Source organism: Echinops telfairi, unplaced genomic scaffold (genome assembly GCF_000313985.2).
Source record: "Echinops telfairi isolate 266 unplaced genomic scaffold, ASM31398v2 ScPeMD7_9;HRSCAF=40, whole genome shotgun sequence".
Lineage (NCBI taxonomy): Eukaryota > Metazoa > Chordata > Mammalia > Afrosoricida > Tenrecidae > Echinops > Echinops telfairi.
The window spans coordinates 71708766-71733610 of NW_022103906.1; the positions used below are offsets into that span (position 1 = coordinate 71708766).

At 40.4% G+C, this 24845-nt stretch overlaps 1 protein-coding gene across 2 annotated transcripts in view; it reads right to left on the minus strand.

Moving 5' to 3' along the window:
- Positions 1-24845, minus strand: part of GALNTL6 (polypeptide N-acetylgalactosaminyltransferase like 6) — a 1306147-nt gene that overhangs the window by 1175316 nt on the left and 105986 nt on the right. The gene's annotated exons all lie outside the window — the stretch shown is intronic.

Sequence of the window (24845 nt, forward strand, 5' to 3'; positions counted from 1 at the left end):
GTGAAAAGAAGATTACAAAGGGAGCCAGGACTGCAAGTCCAGTTCTATAAGCTTCATTGTTCTATTAGACGCAACCCCAAATGAAATAGAACAAACCTATTGCTGTCAAATTAATACCAACTCGCAATGACACTACAGGACAGAGGTGTCCTGCCACCGAAGGTTCCTAAGGCTAAAACCCTCAGAGAAGCAGACCGATAAATCTTTCACTCATGAAATAACGGGTGGGTTTATGTTTAGCATCTAAGCACAAATGTGAGGTTAACAGCCAAATGCTTACCACTATGCCCCTAGGTGTCACTCACAACGTACACATTCAAAGACAACATGTTAAGAATTTCAGGACAGTAACTGCAGTGCATAGAACCACAAGTGCGGGCCCTGCGCAGCCGATCACAAACCCTTGAAGGGAGCCCCAACTGCAAACCATCTTGCTCCTTCTGCAGAAGTTCCCAGGCAGGTGGGATGGACACTGGGAGGACACAGGGAGCCAAGGACAGCTGCTGGCCAGGGGGAATGCATCAGGCCTGAAAATCCCACGGGAACAGAATTTCAAAGGAAAAAAATAACTCAACGAATGCCACTCAAAGTGTGGTCATTATAAAGCAAAACGGCGGCTCATATATTCTTTATGATTCAGAATTGGTATATTAATAAGGAAAAGACTTCCATTCGTGGTATGACTTCACACATTTGGAAGACACATTTTAAAATGTGGTAAATGAGATATAACAAAAGACTGACATTTTAATGAATTTTCATGTGTACAATTCAGATGATTAATTACAGTCATCCAGCTGGGCTACCATCCCAACTTTTTTCCAAAGCCTTTTCAACACCCTAGGGTCAGCTGTTCAAAACCACCAGCTGCTCTGCAGGAGAAAGGTTTTCTACTCCAGTACTGTCTATCCCGTCCTACAGAGTCAGGAGGAGTTGGCGTCACTCGATGGCACTGAGCTTGGCTTCCGGCTAAATCTCTAGCAATGCAAACTGTGACATCTTTCTCCTGTGGAGCACCTGGTGGGTTGGATCTGCTGACCTTTCAGGTCTTGGCCAAGAACTTAGGAGCCATTGTAATGTAGTGATTATGCGCTGGGCTGTGATCCACAGGTGTAGTTTAAAATCGCCAGCTGACATCCATGCAGGAAAGAAGTGGCTTTCTATTCCCACTAGAAGTAAGAGTTTCAGGAAGGCACAGGGGCTCTTCTACCTGCTCCTGCAGGGTCACGGTGAGGCAGCATTGTCGTGATGGCAGAGTTTGCGTTTGCCAAGAACTTAACCACTGCCCCCTCTGGGCTCTACTATTTCATATAGTTTACATCATATATTTGTCCTTTTGTGCTTGATTTATTTTATTTTATATGATGATTTCAAGATTGACTCATCATATCTTATACCAGAATATCATTTATCTCTATAGGTGAAGAATATACCACTTTGTAAAATCCATTTCTCTCATGATAGGAGGAGCCCTGGTGGCATCATTGCGCATGTCTTGGGCTGTGATTTGAAAGGTCAGCAGCCTCTCTGGGAGAAGGCTGGGGCTATCTACTCCTGTCATGAGTTACCATCAGTTCTGCCCTGTCCCACAAGGAAGCTATGAATCACCATGGAAACGATGACAGTGATTTGTTTCCCTCCTGATCGAAATTTAGATTTTTTTCCCATCTTTTGACTCGTGAGGATATTGCTGTACTAGATTGTTTGAATGCCCTGTTTTCAAGCCTTTGAGATATAAACCTAGCCGTGAAATTATTGGCCCGTAGAGTAATTTAATGCTTAAATTTTAGAGGAATTGAAACTGTTTTCAACACTGGTGGCCCTACTTCATATTCCCACCAGCAGTGGCTAAAGATTCTGATTTTTTAACAATTTTTTTAAGACTTGCCTTTCTCCCTCTGTTTTCCGATTATTAGCTATCCTAATGGGTGTGAATCTTGTTTTGGTTTCGAATTGTATTTACCTAATGACTAATGACATTGGACATCATTCCATGTGCTAAATATACATCTATGTATATTTATCTTCTTTGGAGAAATAGCTATTCATCCCCCCCTCCCCCCCCACCGCCAATTTGAAAGGCAAATTCGAAGCCTTTACTCAATTATCCTTAATTTACTGGGGATTGATGTAATGGTAAGAAGGAAATTGTGTGAAGAAATTAGATGGTGCCCAACTATTAGATAAAACAGTGTCTGGGGTCTTAAAAGCTTGTCTCCAAAATGCAGCCATCTAAGTGAGGTGTCAACTAAGTCCACATGGGAGACGATGTGAATGAGCCCATGTAAAAAAGGAATGTTTGGAAACTGATTGTGGTAGCAAATGTACAATTCTACTGGATGTGATTGGACTATGGAATGATGTGATATATGTACTAATTCCCAGTTAATAATAAGAATAAAGAAGCCTTGCTGGCTTTGTGAGTAGGTGCTTGCCTGCTAGCCACAGGGGTAGCAGTTTGAATCCATCAGTCAGCTTGGCCCACAGGATCACTTTGAGCTGGAGGTGACTTGAAGACCTAGGCTTCACTTGTTTTGGAGTGGCCTAAGGCTGTCCAAATGAACTCAAATGGGTTTTTCTGGAAAAGGCAAGGGATATTACAAATGCTGTAAAAATTGTTGTGTCATCATTTTTGAGACCCTTGTAAACTTAAATTTTGCCTTAATTAGCAGCCACGATAGGTGCAATGAAAAAAATCTCTAAATATTAGGAACAGTCAAGTGGATTCCAATTTTTTCACCATGATGATCTAAATGGTTTAAAAATTAGGATATGTATGGCTCCAAAAAATCCAGTATGGATATTAAATATAGAATTGAAAATAATGAAAGATGGTAAACTACAATGATCCATAAAATTACCAACTATTCTGAATATTTAAAATACAATTTGATTTCTAAAATTAATTCACTCTACAAAGAATCTGCTTCCAGTATTTTTTAAATTACTTTTTAATTTTTGTTTTTATTTTACTTTATTTTAAAGTGGACAAGAAGAAAACAGTAGTCATTGTCAACAATGTTATCCAAAAACCAAAAAAACACTTCACAACTCAGTGTGAATGAATTGATTGTATTTAAAAGGGAAAAGAGTTGGAGGGTGCCGGAGGCAGGGGGAAAAGAGGAGCTTATACCAAGGACTCAAGTAGAAATGTTTTGGAACTGGTGGCGGCAGCATGTGTGCAGATATGCTTGGTACCATTGATGCATGGAGTGTTGTAGGAGTTGTAGCATCCCCCAGTAAAAAGAAATTTTTGTTAAAAGAGAAAAGAGTAAAAACTGGAATAAAGTTCATACTGAATAATAGTTTTCCAAACCACGAGTTGATTGGAACTGATAGCAACACTGTGGGGCAGCAAGCAAGTGCCCCCCCAGCTTTCCCAGAGGGCATCTCTTCACTGGGACAGACAGCTCTCTCCTTCCTCGGCAGAGCTGGGGATTTTCAACCACTCACTTGGCATTTTTCTTCAAAGCAATATATTTCACCATTCTCTCTATTCTAGAGAACCCTGGTGCTGTAATGGTTAAGCCGTCAGCTATTAATGGAACTTCCGGTTAATGGTTAGAACCCACCCTGCAGATCCTTGGACAAAGACCGGACAATCTGCTCCCATAAACAAATATGGGGTCTAGAAAACACTACTGGCAGTTTGACTCCATGACGTGGTTACTGTGGGTCAAAATCACCTTGACAGCATTGAACAACATATACTATTTGCAATATAATTTCTTTGCCCTTCTCCATTTAACTCACTCATTCTAAATTATGTTTTGTTTTGTTTTTCCAGCTACTTTTCCCACTTTTCCCCTACAGATTATATATATATACATATATATGTATATAAATATATATATAAAATATTTCTACTGGAAAACTGAAAATTTTGTCCAACAGTGGTATTAGTAATATAGTTGTCTGGTCCCTTGACAATGGGAGGCTTGATCCAGATCCTCGTGGCAGAGTTCTGCCTGTGGCTTCCTGCCATGGACTTCATGTAGCCTCTTTCTCCTTACAGACTAGCTTAGACAGACACCAACAGCCATGAACACAGTGATGACATGGGTGACCTCTTTGTAAGCTTGGAAAATTTCTGCTCCAGGCTGTATTTTATAGCATTAAACCCAATATCTAGCTCCAAAGTTATAAGCAACATGTCTAATTCCTGATTCTGTACAGAAAGAATACATATTTCTGGGTGCCTGAAACTGTGCCCCTTCAGCCTAGTAACCCCAAACCAAACCCTTTGCCATTGCTTTGATTTAGAATTATAGTAACTACAAATCCCTCTAGGAGCCGAAAGACCTCATTTGATTTTGGAGGAGCAGCTAGTGGAAATTGAACCACTAACCCAGCACTAATCCCACAGCACCAACAGGAATCCCACAACCCCAAATTCTCCAAAATGCACTGTCATCCAGTTGATTCTGACTCACAGCTACCCTATAGAACAGGCTAGAACTGCTCCTGTGTGTTTATGAGACTGCAAGACTTACACTTCACTGGAGTAGCAACCTTTCTCCCGCAGAGTGGCTGATGATGTTCCACAGCTAACCTTGTGGCAACAACCCACCATGCTACTGGTACCCACCAGGGCTCTTCCACAGTTAAATGGGACTCTACTGTTCATTGTTCAGCTATCTTCTTTTTCTTTTGTTTTTTAAAAATCTCATAAATATTATTTTTGCATGTGATATGTCAACATTGCTTTATTGTTATATTTTGTCTATCATTACTATGTGTTTCGGAAGTGCCACGGCATAAAACACAGATCTAAGAAACTATGGATCCCCGAAGCATTGAGTATAACAAAAGGGAAAGCGATGAACGTTATTTGCTTGTAAAACAATTATGTTGGTGGTTATAAGCAATACTCTTTATGTAGGTGGCCCAACTACATTGCTCTGCATACAATTCTGGGACCATGTCATTGAATTAGATATAAACCACGTGAGGAATTTATATTTATCCCCATTTCACAGCTGATAAAATCTGGGTTAAAAAAAACACACATGAAAAATCCAGTGGCTTAGCTAATGTCAAAAACTAGGAATTAATAAAGCACAACTTTGATATTTAACTCAAAATCTTTAACATTATGCATTAACCACAGCATCTTCCAAATTGTTGATATATTTGTAGATTATTGAAATATTTCAATGAACAAACTTGATCCCAGTGTCTATGTTCCAGTATCAATAACCTGCTCACTTCTTTGTAATGTGTAGTATCTAGCAAGTAAGTTGGGTTTTATGTCTTTTTTTTAATGTCAATCTTAGTCATAGAACTCATGATTATTAAAATAATTCTACTGATAATTTAAACTGGAATTTTAAATAACTGGATATGGTTACATTTTCTGGTGATTTGAGATTTAGAACATATTTTAATGAACTATTCTAGAGTTTGGATGAAACTCAACTGCCATCCCCTCTGCGGTAGAGACCCAGCAAGTGTCGATGAAATCTCTTGCTTTCTCTCAGAGATGTAGCTCATCCACTACCATCAGGCCTCCGTGTGGTGGCACAACTCTTTCTTGTACTTGGCGTGCACTGAACAGCCGGGTGACTTGCAAGACACCTTTTCTGCTCGCCGTCTGTTGAACAATTTCAGGCCTACAGAATGACTCAATCTCGACTCATCAAGCCAGTTTTTGGAGGAGAGCCCCAAAAGAGATTCAGCCATACAGTGCTCCACTGGATTTATTTAAATGGGATTAAACTTTTGCTTCCACTGTATTAAAAATAATATTACCATAATAAAATATGTACACAGTAAAATGCTTGCAAAATTATACATACATGATTTCACGACATTCATTACATTCATGAGGGTGCACAACCATCATCAATATGTTTCCAAATTTTTTATCACCTCCTACAGAAGCTCAGTGCCAGTGAGCAATGACACCCCATTCCCACCCACCATCAGCCTCTGGTAATAACCAAACTACAATTTTCTCCAAAAATGTGTTAGTCCTAGATATTTATATAAGCACAATTATATAATATTTGTTCTTTTGTGTCTTATTTATTTCACTTAGCTTTGTCAAAACAAGATTCTCAAAATATACTCATTTTCTACTAATAATTTTGTCCTTTGTTCTAACATTTATGTTATCCATTTTACAGGTGTTTGTTAAAAAGATGCCGTTTGCCCATGCTCCAAGTATTTTTAAGTCAATTGAAAATGTCTTTATTTCCTTCAGACTTGAAAGTATTACTTTTTTTGGTAAATTTGAATTATTTTCACCAAAACACAAAGGCATCATATGTATAGTAAGTGATTCTTGTTTTCCATTGTTGGCTTTTCTAAATTTAAACGAATTCTTCCATCATTGATTTTTTAATCACTGGTCCTTATTCTCAAGGCATGCACCTGCCAGGATGCCTTTTGTTGTTGTTGTTGTTTTCCCAGAATGCCTTTCTTTTGTCACCTAGTATGCTTTTAAAAATTCTAACTCAATGAAATGTAAAGTAACCCCGGTTCAGCCTATTTTCTAAATGCATTTTACACTAAAATTCATCATATTTTCTTATAGTCTGCTAAGAAAATACAGTGTAATAGTTTCATATATGTATGTCCTCTCTCTCCCACAAGAAAGAGCATCAACTGTTTTTCTGGTAGGTCATTTATCAATTGGTTCAGATGTGAGCATATGGTAGCCACACATCAATAATTCGGGAACGATTAGCAAATTCTAGTGTAACATCATACTGAGAGGGCAGAGGATGAAGGCAGTAAGCCTGGTTGCTATCCCAGCTCCACTCTGCCTACAGTTCTCTGACTTCTAGAGCAGTATCTGCTAAGTCACATCATACCCAGGGAATCATAGAAGTATATAATATGTAGGCATATTGAGAAGAAGAGTGGGATAATGCAAGCATACTATTTAGCACATACTTACTACCCATTGTTATTTTCACTATAGGCTATTGTTGGTAGACTCTCGGATGCGCCCACATACCCCACTCAGCACTCCATTTCCATTGACTATAAACAAGTGGATCTGTTCTCGAGAAAAATGTCAATAGTGGTAATGACACTGTGCAGTTTTGAAAATTTACAAAATAAATACTTCCAACTTTGCAATAATATGCTATCAATGGCAATTTTTAAAGTATCATTGCAGAAAGTAGCTTTGGGAAAATCACTCTTACAAGCAAAATATATTATAGAATTATGTTGCTATCCTAAGTAAATAAATGTTAACTGTTGCAAAAAATGTATACATACATTAAAATATACATACACTTTTTCATGTTTCACTTAGGTTATTACAAGAATCAAAAGTTTAATTATCTCTAGCATTTCTAACAAGGAAAGTACCTTATTAATTACTTTGCATAAATAGATTTTAAATATTTCGTGTAATAAAGTTTGAAATATTGCTTAGAATTTTGAAATCAATATTCATCTTTTTAAAGTTTTCTTGTTGTTGTTGTTGTTGCTGTTGTCAAGAGGCAAAAATCAAATCCAGAACTAAATAGCATGTGTCCAATATGTGGCAAATTATTCTTTATATGCGTCTCATTTGTAAGCATCTAATTACTACCTGGAATTGTATTTTTTCACTTTTGTGTTTCAGCTACAGTGAATATGGGCAAATGTGACAAGGGACCAGTTGTGGTAATGTGGTAATTAAGACTTGAACAGATGTCAGCATTAATAAGAGCCTCAAATGAAGTGTATGAAATAAATGCTCACTTTCCGCTGGTTTGGCAGGTTTGGTTTCACTAGGAATAGTATCTGGAACTGGTTCAATCCCTAATAATGAACAAACACAATAGTAAAATAATTACACTGAGAAATTTCTGAACGACCAGCATAGTTTGCCAAGCAACACTTCACAGACATGGAAGATGTGTAGGGTGCATGGGACAATGAAAACAAAAAGAATTTTCTTTAAAACTGCTTTAAGAAAGACCTCTAAAGTCTAAAACAGAAATGGATAATCTTGATATTATCCTTTCAGGTTAAGATACTTCGATTCCCCTTTCAGCTCAGTAAATTCGTTAAATTTCCCTGGAAGAAATGAGCTTCTGAACCTGGGGCTCCAGACCACAGACTTGGATGACACCGAGTTTAATTGGCATCCACAGGGGTAGTAAGGGCACAAAACAAATACTTCAGTGTAGAACTACCAGAGCCACTCTTTGGAAATGTTTTCTTTGGGACCTGTGGGGTCCACACAATAGGAGGCATGAGTGGGCCATTGCGGAGCCACCTCTCTGAGGGATCACTACTTGCTTGCCTATTGGTTGGACTGCAGTGGCATGCCTGTTCTGTGGTGCTGAAAGCTGTGGCATGAGACCACGGCGTGATTTACTATGTGGTGCATACGGTCACCAGGAGTCGGAACTGATTCTATGGCATCGAAGTACAACCACCACCACAAGAGCTCTAGTTTTTAAGTGAGGGGGAAATACATGTGAATAAACCCTCCTATGAAGCCACTCTGATCATAGACAGGGATGTGACTAGGGCGTGCTGTCGTACTGAATCGGCTCTGATCATAGACGGGATGTGAGTAGGCGTGCTGTCGTACTGAATCCGCTCTGATCATAGACGGGATGTGAGTAGGCATGCTGTTATACTGAATCGGCTCTGATCATAGACGGGGATGTGACTAGGCTTGCTGTCATGCTGAATCCGCTCTGATCATACACGGGGTGTGAATAGGCGTGCTGTCGTACTGAATCCGCTCTGATCACAAATGGGGTGTGAATAGGCATGCTGTCATACCGAATGCATTGGAAAGTGAATGGTGACAGGCATAACTAGGGCACAGATCTGAAACCTCATACTTTGACATCCCTTTAAACGTTGTTTTCTTTCCAACTTTGGTTTTTCCTCTATTTTATGTGTTATTGTTGTTAGCTTTTTCGACTATTTGGTTTTTATTTTTGTATGTTTTCTATTACGAAATTCAAGGTGGGTGGATCTATAGAGACAGTCACAGGATTAGTGGTTCTTTGGGGATATGACTGGGGACAATGGGGGCAAATGAGCGCTAATAAAGAATACAAAAAAAAAAGAAAGTGTTATCAAATGGATAGTGGTAATGATTGTACAATTCTTTATACGATTAAACTATGGAATTGCATATTCAGATTATATCCTAATACAATTGTTAATAAAAAAAGAAGAAGAAATAAAGATGGTGAGAACATCTCATGTATTTTGGACATGTTATCAAGGGAGAACAGTGCTCAGAAAAGGACATGACTTTGTAAAACACAGAGTCCGTGTAAAAGAGAAAGACACTTTCGTGATGGAGGGATACAGGGGTTGCAACAATGTGCTCCAACATGACGATGGTAATGATGACCCAGGATCAGGAAGTGTTTCCTTCTGTCATACATGGGGTTGCTCTAAGTCCTAACAATGACAGCTCTCAACTGGACCCTATAGAAGAGCCAGGAAGTAATGTTTAACCTGGGAATTGCAGCCTGAGCAGAAAGCACATGGATGAGACGATGGAAGAGAGATTTTTATGTTCAGAATATTTCAGGTGGGGAGTCCACCTGGCACGGTGAAGCATCCTTCCTGAAAGAAGTCTGGCCAGCCAGAATCCAGAGTTCAGTAGTCCGGACAGAAGATACACAAAGAAAGCAACTTCAGATATTAGAAGATCTTCTGAGCCATGAAAAGAATTATGAACTTGAACTGAAAGCATTGGGATGTATGAGTTACCTGAAACCCCAAAATCCATGTCTTCCAACTTCAGGATGTATCTTTATTTATAAATAGTGTTTTTGCAGATGTAACAAAAGTATTGAGATGAGGTCATACTGGAATAGGGCGTATCCTGATTCCATTGATACGTTCTCCATGATGAGAGAAAAGAGCACGCAAAATTACCGAAAATAAGGGCCTATGAAGGTAGAAGCAGAGGCTGGACCGACTTATCTGCAAGGTGTGGAAGGTCAAAGCTATCCAGAACAAGAAAAGAATGGACTTTATTATTATTATTATTATTATTCAGAGTCTCCAAAGAGAACCAATCCAACCAACATATTGAATTTGAGGTTTCTGATTTCTAAATCTATGAGAATACATTTCATTGATTAAAGCAATTCTATTGATTGAAGTTTGTGATAATCTGGTACAGCAATTGCAAGGAACTAATACAGATGTCATTGAAATATATTGAGCCGGGAGTAATTTTAAAAGATTAATCTGGATGATCTTGTAAGAATAGAGTGAAAAAGGGGCGTGGGCATAATAGAGAGAAGAGACTGCCATTATAGCCCTTACCAGAATTAATAATAAACTTTAGAATCCAGAGTGTGTAGGGTAATAAAGTGGTGTTGTTCCTGGGGATGATAGTTGCAAGTGTATGGTTGACATGTATGTTACATGCATGTCAAATATGTTCTAGTTGCTATAATAATAGGGGATATATTTTAGCCATGCATTGCTTAGAACCCTTCCCTTGGGAAAGGATCCATACTATCAACAGTTGCCCTCCCTATGGTCCTAAACTTTTTCTATTAAACAATTTTTTTATTAAATACTTTTATTGGAGTTTCTTTTATCTCTTATCACAATCCATCCATTCATCCAGTGTGCCAAGCGCATTTTCACATATATTGCCATCAACATTTTCAAAGCATTCTTATCCTATTTGAGCCCCTGATATCAGCTCTCCATTTCCACCCCTTCCCTCACCCGCCTGCCCTCCCTCACGAACTCTTGATAAGTTATAGATTATTATTTTCATGTCTTACATCATCCTCTGTCATGGCTCACCCACTTTTCTGTTGTTTGTCTCCCTGTGAGGGGGTTCTCGGTTGATCCCTGTGATCAGTTTCCCCCTTTCTCCCCCACCCTCCCCTAATCCTCCTGGTATCTCTGTTCTCACTGTTGGCCCTGGGGGGTTAACTATCCTGGATTGCCTGTGTTGCTGTCTCTTGTCTGTAGCAGTGTGTATGTTCTGGTCTAATCTGATTTGTAAAGTAGAATTGAGGTCATGATAGTGGCGGGAAGGAAGCACCAAAGAACTGGAGGAAAGTTGTGTGTTTCATCGGTGCTAGACTGCACCCTGACTGGCTTATTTCTTCCTGTGACCACGTCTACACATGGGCATTGGGTCTCTGCTCCATGCCCGTCCCCCCTTCACCTTGGGTATGATTTTTTTCTGGGTCTTAGATGCCTGGTACCTGATCCCATGGACACCTCATGATCACACAGGCTGGTGTACTTCTTCCATGTGGGCTTTGTTGCTTCTCAGCTAGATGGCTGCTTGTTTACCTTCAAGCCCTCCCTATGGTCCTAATTTTTTTCTATTTTTAATAACAACAATATGGTACAAATGCCCTAAGAACAGAAGTGCTAACCAGAAGATAAGCAATTTTGTGCATAACAATGTATTATTTTTATATGATGAAAATATGAATAGAGTCATACAAATAGTTGCAAATAATAATAAAAAGAGTGCCTATCACATATTACAAATTAGAGAATGGATGGACAGGATGACAATTAAACAACCATTAAAAAAACCCAAAAACACTATAGCTTTTTTCCAACATTTTCCCCCCTAAGAATGACATTAAAAATAGAAAGAAAAAAATGCATCTGGGGAAAAATAAAAAACAACAACACTTAGCTTGAAAAAAGTATTCCATAATCACACTCATAAAGCCACTATTATGGATGGTCGGGCTTTGACTTAAGGGTTTAGCAGGGAAAAGGGAAGATAAGTAGGCTGAAAGATGCAGGATTCTTTTTAATGGAGCACTGTGATCCATCATGTACTGAAAAGCAAGACACAAGTTTACCTGTTGACATTCCACACTGCATTTCTGACGCTCAGAAGCACACTCTTGCTTCTAATCTAGTTATACACGTTATCACTGAAAACACATTTTACAATATGGCACCTGCTATCTAAAGTTTTGCTGTGCTTGAAAAAGTAGTAAGAAAACATAAGTGGTCAGATGGTAGCTAGTATTGAAATACGGAGTTTTTTATACACTTGCATTGTTCATTGCATTTTCTTTTTAAAACTAGCTTTTCAAATTTTAAAACACATTTTAATCATTATGGATATAATGTCTTTATCCTTGAAAGTATTTTGGGTTACTTAAGCAGGTCCATAAGTTACATAAATAGCTCAACAAAAATTTTTCAAGATTTTTATTTCAGAGGACGTTTGCTTAATTTTCTTGTTAAAGAGAGGAAAAAAGGTTGAAGCATTCTTATTTTGACTTTATATGTGTAAGTTGTGCCACTCCATTTTCTGTTTCTATTATTAGTCTCATACATAACCACAAAAGTGAAAATAGGTATATTTCCCATATTTTCTAAAAAATTTTATTTTAGGAAAATGCTTTACTTCTTCCAGTGAGACAGGAATTGTGATTTGTAAGATAATTTATCTGCTTTTTCTAATCGCAAGTCATGTCACCCTACTCCATTGGGCCTTTGTTGAATATTATGGTCTTTGTCATCGATTCTGGTTCAGCATATGTTTTGTATTGATCACTTCATATTAACTACTTATTTAGGAAGACAGTATTTGGTGAAATATACTATCTTACGTTTGTTGCTCACAATATAGAGGTGAGGTTAATGTCTTTATTTCATTCAATTCTATTTGATTCAATAAATACTTATTGACTATTACTGAAAGTGTTGGATATATGTAAAACATATGAAAATTAAGATATAGGAACTTCTTCAAGATGATGACAGTCTATGAAGGATAACTGAGAGATCAGTGTTCAGAGATTTTATTAAAATGGGAAGGGGGAAAAAGAGCAAAATGGTGATTGTGGCAAACAATTCACCCAAAGCTCTGCTGGGGTCTGAAGTTGGGATGGATGACCTTCAGAGTTGTCACAATTGTGAGAGAGTGCTGTCCCACGAACCTATCAAATAAACTCAGTGCCATCTCGTTCATTCTAACTCATCGCAACCCTGTAAGACAGAGTAGAACTGCCTCTGTAAATTTCCAAGAATATAACTCTTGTTATAGGAGTAGAAAGCTCATCATTCTTCCAAGACGCAGCGGATGGTATCAAACTTCTGACCTCGAGGTTAGAAGACCAACAAGGAACCCACTATGCCACCAGGACTGCTGTCTTAACGAGTTATAGTCTCAGAAACTCACAGGAGTAGTTCTATCCTGTCCTACAGGGTTTCCAAGAGTCAGAGTAGACTCATGGCAGTCAGTTTTGGTTGTTTTTTGGCTCCAGAAGAGGAATCATGACTTAAGGGTCAGTAAGCTTTCTGTCCCCTGACTTACAGCAGAGGAATATCCACTGGTAGCCCTCCAGGAGGCTGAGAGGAAATGCTATCAGTCCTGAAGGTGGAGAGGAGCTGCAGCATGGCTTAACCTGAAGCACCTGTTAGTGATCTTGAAAGATTTAAGAAAATATCAAATTCACATAATTGGAAATAAGGAAAAAGTTACAAGAAAGGGAAAATATAATATGTTCAGGAGACAAAAAATAAAATAAAATATGCAGATTTAAACCAGATAATGGAAGTATTTAATTTCTTGTTAAGAGTCTAAATTTAACCAGAAGGCCCTGAGGAAATTAGACAGACATGTGGTCAAGTTTCATATGTACTTTGTTGTCGCTGTTGTTGATAGATACCGTCGGATTGGTTCCGGCTCATTGCAACCTTAGACACAACAGAAGGAAACACTGCCTGGCCCTGCGCCATCTTGACAATTGGTTCTACACTTGAACCATTGTTGCAGTTAGTGTGCCAATCCATCTCGTTGGGAGTCTTCTTTTTGCTGCCCCTCTGCTTTACCAAACTTGACATCTTGCTCTAGGGACTGACCTCTCCTGACAACACACCCAAAATACGATAGATGAAGTCTCACTGTCTTTGCCTCGAAGGAGTACTCAGGCTGTAATTCCTCCACGACCGATCAGTTTGTCCTTTTAGCAGTCCATGATCCTTTCAGTTTCTCCAGCACCTCCCTTCAAATGTACTGATTCTTCTTCAGTCTTCTTTATTCCATGCCAACTTTCACATGCATATGAGACTATGGCAAATAGCATGGCTTGGGCCAGGGGCACCACTGTCCTCAAAGCAACATCGTTGTGTTTTAATACAGGTCTTAAAGAGGTCTTGTGCAGCAGATTTACCTACTGCAGCTCCTCTTTTGATCTCTTGACGGCTGCTTCATAAGCACTGATTGTGGATCCATGAAAAACTAAATCCTTGACAACTTCAACCCTTTCTCCATTTATCATGACGCGAGCTATTGGTCCAATTGTGAGGATTTGGCTTCAGGACATTGAGTTGGAATACATGCTGAAGGTTGCAATCCTTCATCTTCAGCAGCAGATGCTTCAAGTCCTCCTCACTTGCAGCAAGCAAGGTGGTGTCATCAGTGTGCCACAGATTATTAGTAAGCCTTCCGCCAGTCCCACTGACACATTCTTCGTCATGTAAGCCAGTTTCTCTGATGATTTACTCAGCAGACAGATTGAGTAAGTGTGGTGAGCGGAGACAACCCTGATACACCTTTCCTGATTACAAATCATGCAGGATTCCTCTTGATCCATGACAAGCTGTGCCTGAGCACAATGAAGTGATCTGGAATTCCCATGCATCACAAGGTTACCCTTCATTGGCTTTAATCCACACAATCAAATGCCTAGGAATAGTTAATAAAACAAAGTAACCATCTCTCTGGTATTCTCTTCTCTCAGCCAAGATCCACCTGACCTCGGGATCCATATCCCTGGTTCCTTGTCCCTTTCTAATCCAGACCAATCCAATGGCAGCTCCCTAGCAATGTCCTGCTGCAACTGTTGTTGGATGATTTTCAGCAAAATTTTACAGGCATGTGATGTTCCAGTTATCTCACTTGCTATGTTGTTGAAGCTACTGGATTCTTATCTCACCAATAAAATGCATGTTGCCATCTCTTTGACCATAGTTAGGGTCTATCCTCTTTTGCAACTAGAATGTACTGTGATTCTATAAATCAGGGCAGAGTTTTAAAACTGATATGCAATCGGGGCTGCATTTTCCTACTGAGTTTCTCTTCATGATCTCCCTACTGAAAACAAGAGCCAAAACCCAGTAGATCGACAGGGCCAGTTTAATGTTCCTTTACCCCAGGTGCATCCTATTGCTCACAAAACTTCAACACCAGATGTCTCTTTCCCCACATCCCCCCACAAAGATGATCTGTTATTTACCTTCGGAGTGAGCCTCTAAAAATCCTGCTGGTACACAACATTACCTATTTTACATTTTAGAATTTGGAAATGCAGGTATTGCCCTGTTCCCAATGTTTTGCACACAGCTCTTTCTTTTCATTTTTAATCCAAACCCAACCATAACCTCTAAATTTATTTACTGGCAAGTTACTCAATTTTTCCTCACCACATTCCCTCCATTAAAAAAAAAAAAGCATTGTATATTTTTAATTTCATTTCCTTGACGTTCTATGCTAAATAGCAAAGAATAATAATTAAAAAGAGAGAGAACACAGAGTTGAAATCTATGCTAACAGGAATATGTCTACATAAGCCAGGTACCTTATGTACAAACACAAAGCAACTGCCCATCGTTTATTATTCCAACTTCTCATAAGAGGGTAATAACAGTACAAATGAGGGGAGAAGAAAAATGATACCAAATTGCATAGCTAAGTTTTTATTGGGGAAAAACGATTTTATGTTTCTATTTGTACCTTCCATTCTTCTAAAGCTTTAACTAAGCAAGACTTAATACTTGCTTAGATGCCAATAGTAAAGGGTGATTGTGAGAATATAAAATCAGAAGGTAAACAGCAGATCATCTTTCTGGGGTGGGGGAAGAGACATCTGGTGTTGAAGCATTGTGAGCAATGGGAACATAGAAGAAAAAGGTTTTGGATTTGCATTAGCTTTTGTATGTTATTATCTGTACACGGGCAGGTTAAAAAGTATTTCTATGGGGATTCCACTTCACGCATGTGAAGTTATTCCAATCAAAATGTATTTGAACACATCTCTGCAATTAGTGGGTGGCCACTAACCGGCTTTCTCACTAGGTGAGTTGCCTTCATTTCCTTAAACCAAAAACTCAAACTCGCTGCCATCAAGTCGATCCCATCTTCCAGCTCACAGCAGTCCTATAGGACAGGGTAGCTCTGGTTCTGGGAATTTCCAAGACGGTAATTCTTTATGGGCATAGAAAGTCTTATCTTTCTTCGGCGGGCCAGATGGTGGTTTCAAAATGCTGATCTTGTTTTCACCCCAACACATCACCTTTGTGCTTCCAGAACCCCTTGTCTCCTTGGAGGGCCTCTAAAAGATGGAGGCCATACATGGAGCATGTGATAAGAAACAATTGTTTCATGGAGTGATACTTTTGAAATAAAAGTTTCTATTATTTTGTAGCTATACCATAAATGCTTTATATAAACTTTTTGATTGTTGCTGATATTTTATTTTTACCATATGATATGGTTGCATTGTAATTGAAATCCAACTATTTAGAAACAAGCAACGATCCAGAGCCTCCAACATATCCATCCAGCTCATTTCTGGAAGCATCAGAAAATGACCTGTCTCCTATTCATTTCTGACATCTCTTTGGGATTTGTAGGTCACATTACTATGGAAGAAAGAGGTTTGGGCTGTGTGTGTCATGAAACATGGACATTTTATATCCAGCTGGTATGCTTACTTACAAGCTTATTTTAAAATTACTGTTTATTAATCCAGAGAGTCCTGGCTAAGTTACCAGAACCCACCTAACACAACTCTATACATTCAGGGGAGACATTTCAGATCTAGAGAGTCACACTGTTAAGACACCGGCTTTTGTATTTTGTTACTTGCTGCCACTAAATTAGCATGCTTACAAGCATATTTGAAAGCATATTTGAAAATACCAAGCGACTTTCTCTTTTTAAGGACGTCTCGCCTTATCCAAGAGCCCAAACCTAGAGAATGGATTGCAGACTTGTTCGTTAGCCCTTGCTTTCCTGGCAGGTCACGTTCACGTCCACTGAGGAAGAAGACTGAGGAAACCAGGGCTTCTATGTGCACAATTATAATGTCTAGTCCATTTTAAAAGAAGTTAGAATTATTTTGAAAATCAGCAGAGTCTTCCGGTTGGTGTGGGACTCAGTAAAAGAAATCTCCCTCCAGGTATTTCGTTGAAGTGACACTTTTCTTGTCCTACTTGCTCCTTTCAGCACAGGTGTCGGCAAGAGGTTATAAGGCAGGTCTCAGTTTTGTCTCTTTGTTTTCAGAAAACCGTTCCGTGTCCAGAAGTCCCGAGGTTCACGGGAACAGACGGGACAGAGTCACACTCTGCTTTATCCTCATCCCGCAGGAGGCTGTCTTTCCATCCTGTCGGCGTGGAACAAGCGTTGCCAAATCTACGATGAATGAAGCAACGGACTCCTCTCACTGCTCCAGCTTTAGATCGGGATTTCAGCAGTGGGGGCATTGTATCTTTCTGTGCAAAGAGCACCTCTCTTCTGGAAATATAGGACGTGTGGCATCATCTAGGGCACCTGTTGCACTCCTCAGAAAGGGGCGTAGAGCGAATAATGCAGCAACGGTTCACTCCCTTCCCATATTCAGACAGTCACTCAATAAGACCCTGGGCTACATGGATCAGAAGAGGGTCTGCTTTTAATCCTTCCCTCGTCATGCCAAGGCTGAGCCTCTGGAAGCTGGACTAATGTCTTGTGCACAGTGAATTGTGTGCTCTTTCACGTCGCTATGTTTAGTTCACTCTGTGGTGGCTGCCTTTCGGTAACTATACCTCCAAGTACTTTACCAGCGGTGAGATGGTCATGTCCTGAAACCCTGAAGGAGAAGGATGTGGGGCTTTTGATGTGGGGAAGCAGGCTCTCATCTCTCCTCTGTCCTACAGACAGCAAGAGAGGTCAAAGATAGCCGAACCGGGCACAGAGCAGAATGTTCTTCACTGGCCACGAACAACCCATAATCCTGCTCCAGAATAAGTTTCTCAATTCTGCCAGGTTCATAAATAGCATCTGCAGTCAATATGAGATTTGTCTCCAAAAAATAGCACTGGATCATCAAGATTACCCCCTCCCCCCCTCCCTCCTGTCCACCACAACGTCAAATCAGTGAGTAATAAATGTAGTTATAGCAAGAGGTGTGTCATTCTGATGCACCTGGAAATAGAGATAATAGATAAAGACTTTTAGGGGCAATCAGGAGAAGCTGAATGCTTGCATTTATGTAATACAATGTGTACTGCAGAGCTCTGAAAAACAAATGGTCAGGCAATAGACAATTTATGTTTCCTCCTTCCACCTTTTCCACTCCCAGCATCTACTCTTATCCACAGTCTAGACCGAGCAGTGTTCAAAATGTAAGCAAAAGGGATTCTAGAAAAATGGATGCGTAAATAGCCACCTCCCCACCCCCACTCCCCGCCACACAAGAATACAACGTGAAGTACAGCCAAGAAATGGCATTCAACTTTGAGGGATTCTAAAGTGGAGAGCACAGAAAACCAGCAGGGACCCACCAACAGACGAACGTCAACAGGCCCATTGAGTTGCATGTAATAGGAAGGCCTAGACTTCCACTGTCCCATCCCTCCTGGCTCCAGAAAAAGAGCCTGCTTCCTTGACCATCCTACTTCCTGCGTGTGCATACAAAGAGCTAGGCTCCTGAGCTCGCACCTGCCAATAAACAAGGCAGAGCTTCCTGACATTTCCTTTGGAGTGTGTCGGAGCTTCTCCCAACAGGATACTTTTGGCAGGGAACTTACAGGGAATGGTTCCAGAAGGCCGCCTGTAGTGGAGTCTGCCCTCATAATCAACACTCTACCTGCCTGCCTGGGGACTCCAGAGATCTTGCCTTTGAAACCAACCAGACAGACAGACCTGCTGGGAGGCCATTTGGGTCTGCCTGCTACCGTTTCTAGGCACCCCTGAGGTTGACTAAAGCAGATGTGCGCGGGGGAGCAGGCATCTTGAGTGGGGGCTGCCCACACAGCCAGCAGCGGCGTTAACGGAAATAAAGCAGATCTCTTTGGTGGTCTTTTTGGAACATGGTAACTCCGCCCCCTCCCCCCCACCCACCCACCCCCTACACCATCCCCTTGCAAACCTGCAGGGAATTGCTCCAGAACCGTGCTGCCGTGGAGTCTGGTCTCACATTCAGTGCTCAGTCTCCCTCTCTGGGCACCTAAGGACTCAAGCCTCTGGAACTACCCAGACATAGTTCCCTTCCTGCTCATCCGAGTTAGGCTGCTGTTCCTACCTCTGATTGGCTTGAGAAACAGTGTGAAGCTCACTAAACCTGCTGTATACTAGGACAAATATGCATTTTGAATGGAGGATGGATTCACAGTCAAACATATACCAAGAAAGTACTGCTAGCACTAAGGCCAACCTCCATGGAAACACAGGGCTGTGGAACACCTGCACCCCTGCTGGAAGCTGCTGGTTGCTGCCAGAGTCTTACAAACAGCTACAGAAGTGTCCGCAGTACAGTCATTTCCAAAAGCGTCCCTGTCTGCCTCCCTCTGCATCCTCTAAATCAGTCATCTAAAAGCAACAAGAAAGCCTTCCCTGGGGATCAACTTGGGTCTGTCTCTTTCCCTTCTAGTCACAACTGAGGACTACTGACTAATGCTGATGTGTGCAGGCTAGACCACCAGCCAACATAATACTGGGCAGGCTCTGACAGTAACCAAGTAGACCTCCCCTCCCTGGCAGTTTATTGGGAGCATGACAATCCCTCCCCCCTACCAAGTAGCTGACAATTGTCTGTCTGATAGAAACTCCTATAGAAAATATCTTACAGTGAAGCCAAGAGTAAGATAACCTTTTAGGAGGCTGCCCACTCCTCAGTAACCACAGGCCCTCTTAAATCTCATAAACAAGAGCATGGTGTGTGAGTCCTCTATGGTCACTGCAATGGATTGTTGAGCCCACAGGAGAAGTAGAGGGCCATCAAAGAGATGACTATTGTCAGAGTGGTACAGAAAGTTTGAGGGTATGGGAACGTCTGAACTCTGTCTCATAGGATTCATCCTATGGGAGGGTATTTAATATATAATAGCTTCACACGTTGATATTTTTGCTTAATAAAAGTCATTGTGATTTTGTAGCCCCCCAGCAACCATGTTCTTAAAAGAGGGGTATTTAACATACTGCACTCTTACAACACCTATTCATAAATCAGGAGAAGTTTCTTTTCTGTCTATGTATTGAGAAACATTCTATTTATGCTTTTCAAAATTGTTGTTGGATTCAGAATTAAAATTTATCATCTTAAATGTAGAAAAATAGAAGTGTAAGCAATATATTTTCACTCCATTTAGGAACCAAAGTTGCTACCCCATCTTGGCCCCCTGCCTTTAGTAAAACATCCTGACTTATATTAGGACCTCCCTGCCCGTCACACTTTGAGGTCATCCAAACCATCTCTCCCAGAATCTTCTCAAACATTCTATGTACCCTTCCTACAATACGTTGCATCAAATCTTCCCCCTATCATGAATGATTTACCCAAGACTCCGTGTGTTAGGCCCGGTTGACTTAAAGAAACGAATCCAGTGACACTCATATATGTGTAAGAGAGAGCCCTATTATCAAGAAGTTAATTGTATATTAAGAAAACCTCCCAGGCCAATCCAGACCAAGTCCATAAGTCCAATATTAGCCTATAAGTCTGATATTAGTCCATAAGTCTCTTTTCAGACTCATGCAGCCATAGGCAATGATGCAGAATGGCAGAAGAGCACAGGACTGTGGGAACAAAGCCTTGTGGATCCAAGAGCAGCGGCTGTATCACAAGGCTTTGGCAGGCCTCAGATAAGTGACTGCCCACAGGAAGGGGAAGCCAGAGAGAGGCCTGCCTCCAGGGAGAAAGCGAGGCCAGGCAGGAAGATTCATGTATCTAGAGTGCCCTCCAGTCAAACTGAGACCTGATTGACAGCTACACTCCACCCACATGTTCCTACAGGAGTGGTGTTAGTGCACAAAAACCTAACTATCATACTCAGTAAACATACCCTAACTTCTGACGTTCACAAACTTCCTATGTCTACAGTAACCAAAGTGGGTGTGTTAGTCTGGGTACATTAGAGAAACAAATCTACAGAAACTCACATGTATACGAGAGAAGTTTATATAAAGCTTAAGTGAATATCAAGAAAACATCCCAACCCAGTGCTGCCCAAGCCCACAAGTCCAACATTAACCCATATGTCTGACACCGATCCACAAAATCCTCCTCCATCTCACAAAACACACACACACACTCAATGACACCGACTTCAGGAGAAAAGCTGAGTCAGTGAACATGTAAGCATCTCAGCACAGGCAGGGGTCTCCACACGGGTGTTCCAGCACCCAGGGTTGCATCTGGGTAGGTCCATGCGTCTTCTCCCTCCTCAGGGATGTCTTGCAGGAAGTGAGCCTTGCCAGCTGAAGCAGGGAACTGGCTAAGGCAGCTGCACCTTGGTCCGACCATCACAAAGCAAGAGAACTAAGAACTAGAAAGGGAAGGCTCACTGAGCCATTTATATCTCCACCCTTCAATTAATCCCACATGTGTTTATTGGGTCAGGTTGGCACAATAAACTTTAAGTATGTCAGTGGATTTTTCCTTACCTAGTTTATGAGTCGTAACATTTATAAAAATCTGCTTTTTCTTCCTGTGATTATGCTCACCTGATTTTGGTGTATTCTATATTTATGGGTGAGGTTAAGAAACACCTACTATTTTTGTTTGTTCATATTAGAGTGTATCTCAGAGGTGTTATGTCAATGGAGGACACCCTCTTGAAGTAGTGTTATATGCTTTTCTATTTTCTGATGTATGAAACCTCAGATCGATGAACCTAGGGGGACAGCACATGGAATAAAGGGCTCGAGGGGCTCGGCGTACAGTGGGAGAGGTGGGTTAAAAGAGAGAAGAGGCCAAGGAGTCCATATAGACAGAGATTGCTTGGGGACTGATTGTGGTAGCCATTGTACATTCTATCTGAGGTGACTGAAACTTGGAATGATATATGTATTAAATCCCAACTACTTAAAAGAGAGAGAGAGAGAGAGAAAGAGAGAAGCACCTACTAGATACATATGTGATAATTAAGTTTTTTGTCAAATTGGCTTGGCCAGGATTCTCAGTAGTTTGAAAGTGAACAACTAGTAATCGTCCATGACCTGACCTGACACAATGTAATTTCAGACGATCTGTTCTAAGGAGGTTAGAGTGGGATGCAACCCTTTTATTCAGGACACAACCCTGATGCAGTCAGTTAAGGGAGGTTTCTGGGGAGATGTAGGCTGCCTCCTAGACAGTTGGGCACTATGAAAAGCTGGTTTGCATTTTTGCCATAACTGCCTGCCTCATCTGGCTATCAACCTCTGGCTCTTCAGACTTGGGTCAATGGGCTGTCATTGAGTCTGCGGGAGTTGCCGGTGGTCTTCCATCAGACCTGCTGCCATTGAATTCATCCACTTCTGCAGCTACCAATGTAGCACGTTCCTTCCGATCTTGAGTACTTCAGTCCTCCTCCTGCACAAATTAGAAGAAGCCACCACCCGAACATCTGACCTGCGGACTTAGAACCAGTCTGCACTTGGACTTGCCTATTCTATCATTGTGTGAGCTAATTTTGTTGATTCTCCTATGTCATCAGCTTTGCTTCCTTAAAGCGCTCAGCCCATGAGAATGGTATTCTTGAAACAAGGGAGAGAAAGACGCCTATGGAGCCCTGGTGGGGTGGTAGTGACTCGTTGGGCTCTGATCCAGATGGTTGGCAATTGAAAACCAGCCGCTCCCCAAGAAAAGGACAGGTTCTAAACTCCTGCAAACAGTTCATTTCACAAACTCAGAAGGGCGAATCTACTCATCACACTAAGTCAATATTGACTTGATGGTAGTGAGTTTTTTGGTTTGATGCTGTAATCTGCTGTGAAAAATGGGACTTAGAAAATTCCACCTGTCAAGTGCTTAATCAAAACCATGCTGAGACTTTAAATGGCAGCAAGTAGATGACACTGTCAGAGGACATCACTCTTTGAAATTTTGACCTTAAAAAGTCATTAATGTTATTACATATTAGGGGTTCTAATGACATCATTCATCGGGCCCATCAGGAAATAAAATGACACTACATTGAGCAAATATGCTGCAAAAGATCTCTTTAAAGTAGCAAAGCAAAAAGATATCGCTCTGCCTGCTCTCAAGTCAGAGTTGTTGTTTTTTAATTGTTGTGAATTGTGTGAAAGTTATAGACCAGATAAGGTGCCCATTCAAGAATTCATGCACATTTTGTTTCATACCATCGGATGCAATTGCCATTATTTAGTATCACTTATCCATCTCCAGTCTTTGCTGTGATTGCTGTTTCCATTTCTCCAGATTTTTAAACCTTCTAACTTTGTCCATGGATAGATGTTGCCCTTCTGATCTCAAACGGCCAATCATTCTAAGGTGTGTGTACCTCTCTAGCGAATTGCCTCATGTGATGGTATGTGGTATAATTCATAAGAGAGGCTTAAGAGGGATGCCTATGGACTATGGTACTAGTGAATAATACTCAAAATACCATAGAGTGCCTTGAATCACACTTAATATACCACAGAGAGCCGGAAGAAGGAACAAATCCGTCTTGGAATAATTACTTTCAGAATGCTCTTTAGAAGTGAGGAGAGGGAGGATTTAGCTCATACACTTTGGACATGTCATCGGGAGGACCCAGTACTTAGAAGACATCATTCTTGATCATGTAGAGGGTCAGTTAAAAAGAGGAAGATCTTCCCCATGATCGATGGGCACCATAGCTGAAACAGTGGACTCAGCTACAGCAGTGATTATGAAGATTGCAAGAGTGGGCTCAAAGACGGCATAGAGACTGGCAGCGTGTCACCATGCTGCACACAGGGTCACCCTGGTCAGAACTGACGTGAGAGCACCTAACAAGAACCACCATTCTAATTTTTCCTTTTCTTTCTTGTTTTTTTAACACCTCTGATTAATCACAAGTCCTTTCTACTAGAATCCAATAAAAGTATTTTTATATATTTGATTAAAAATATATACCTGAAAGCAAAATAATATCTTTGGCCTTGACCCAAAATTCACAATTCAGACTCAGAAACAATGCACTATGGATTATTCATTTTCTTATCATTGTGGTCCCCATTCTGTTTTTATACTTCTATTTTATGGACTCCTCTCAAAAATCTAGGAAGAAATATAACTTTACTAATGTCATGATGTTATTTTAAGTTCTTTAAGAACAGAAAACTCTCAAGAGAAAAAGAAAGTTTGTGTCTTCTATAAATGCCGATAAATTATTTCATCAAAGAAACAACATTGGAATCTATGTACTTTGTATAAACTGCATTAAAATGAATAGAACGATCAATAGACATTGATTTGCAACTCATTTTATTTGCAACTTGGGAGTTATAGTGAATGTGTATATTTCACAATTTTCTTCACTGCATTGCTGCTTCTCTGTCTTGGTTTCATCTAACAGCTATTAATCTGTTTCTCTTATTCCTTCTAACCTTTCAGAGCCCAGAAAGAAGATGAAAATATTCTAAATAGGTCAGAATATCCCTGCAAGTAGCTCTTATTGAACATTTGAATGCTTGAGTGTATACCCAAGAGTCATCTTCAATGCAAATTCTTAGCCAATTATACTGCCAGCATCTGTTTCAATGATGCTTTTTGATATAAATTTGGGGATGTAAATATCAACATACTAAGTGTGTCTGGAGAGTTGGTTGTAAAGGGGAAATTTTATGTTCTTTAAACATTGTGTTCAAATAAACACTTAAGAGTTCCTCAAAATTTAACAAGCTGGATGAATGAGCACATTCTGGCCTTTTCCTCGGGATGCCGGTCCCTAGATAA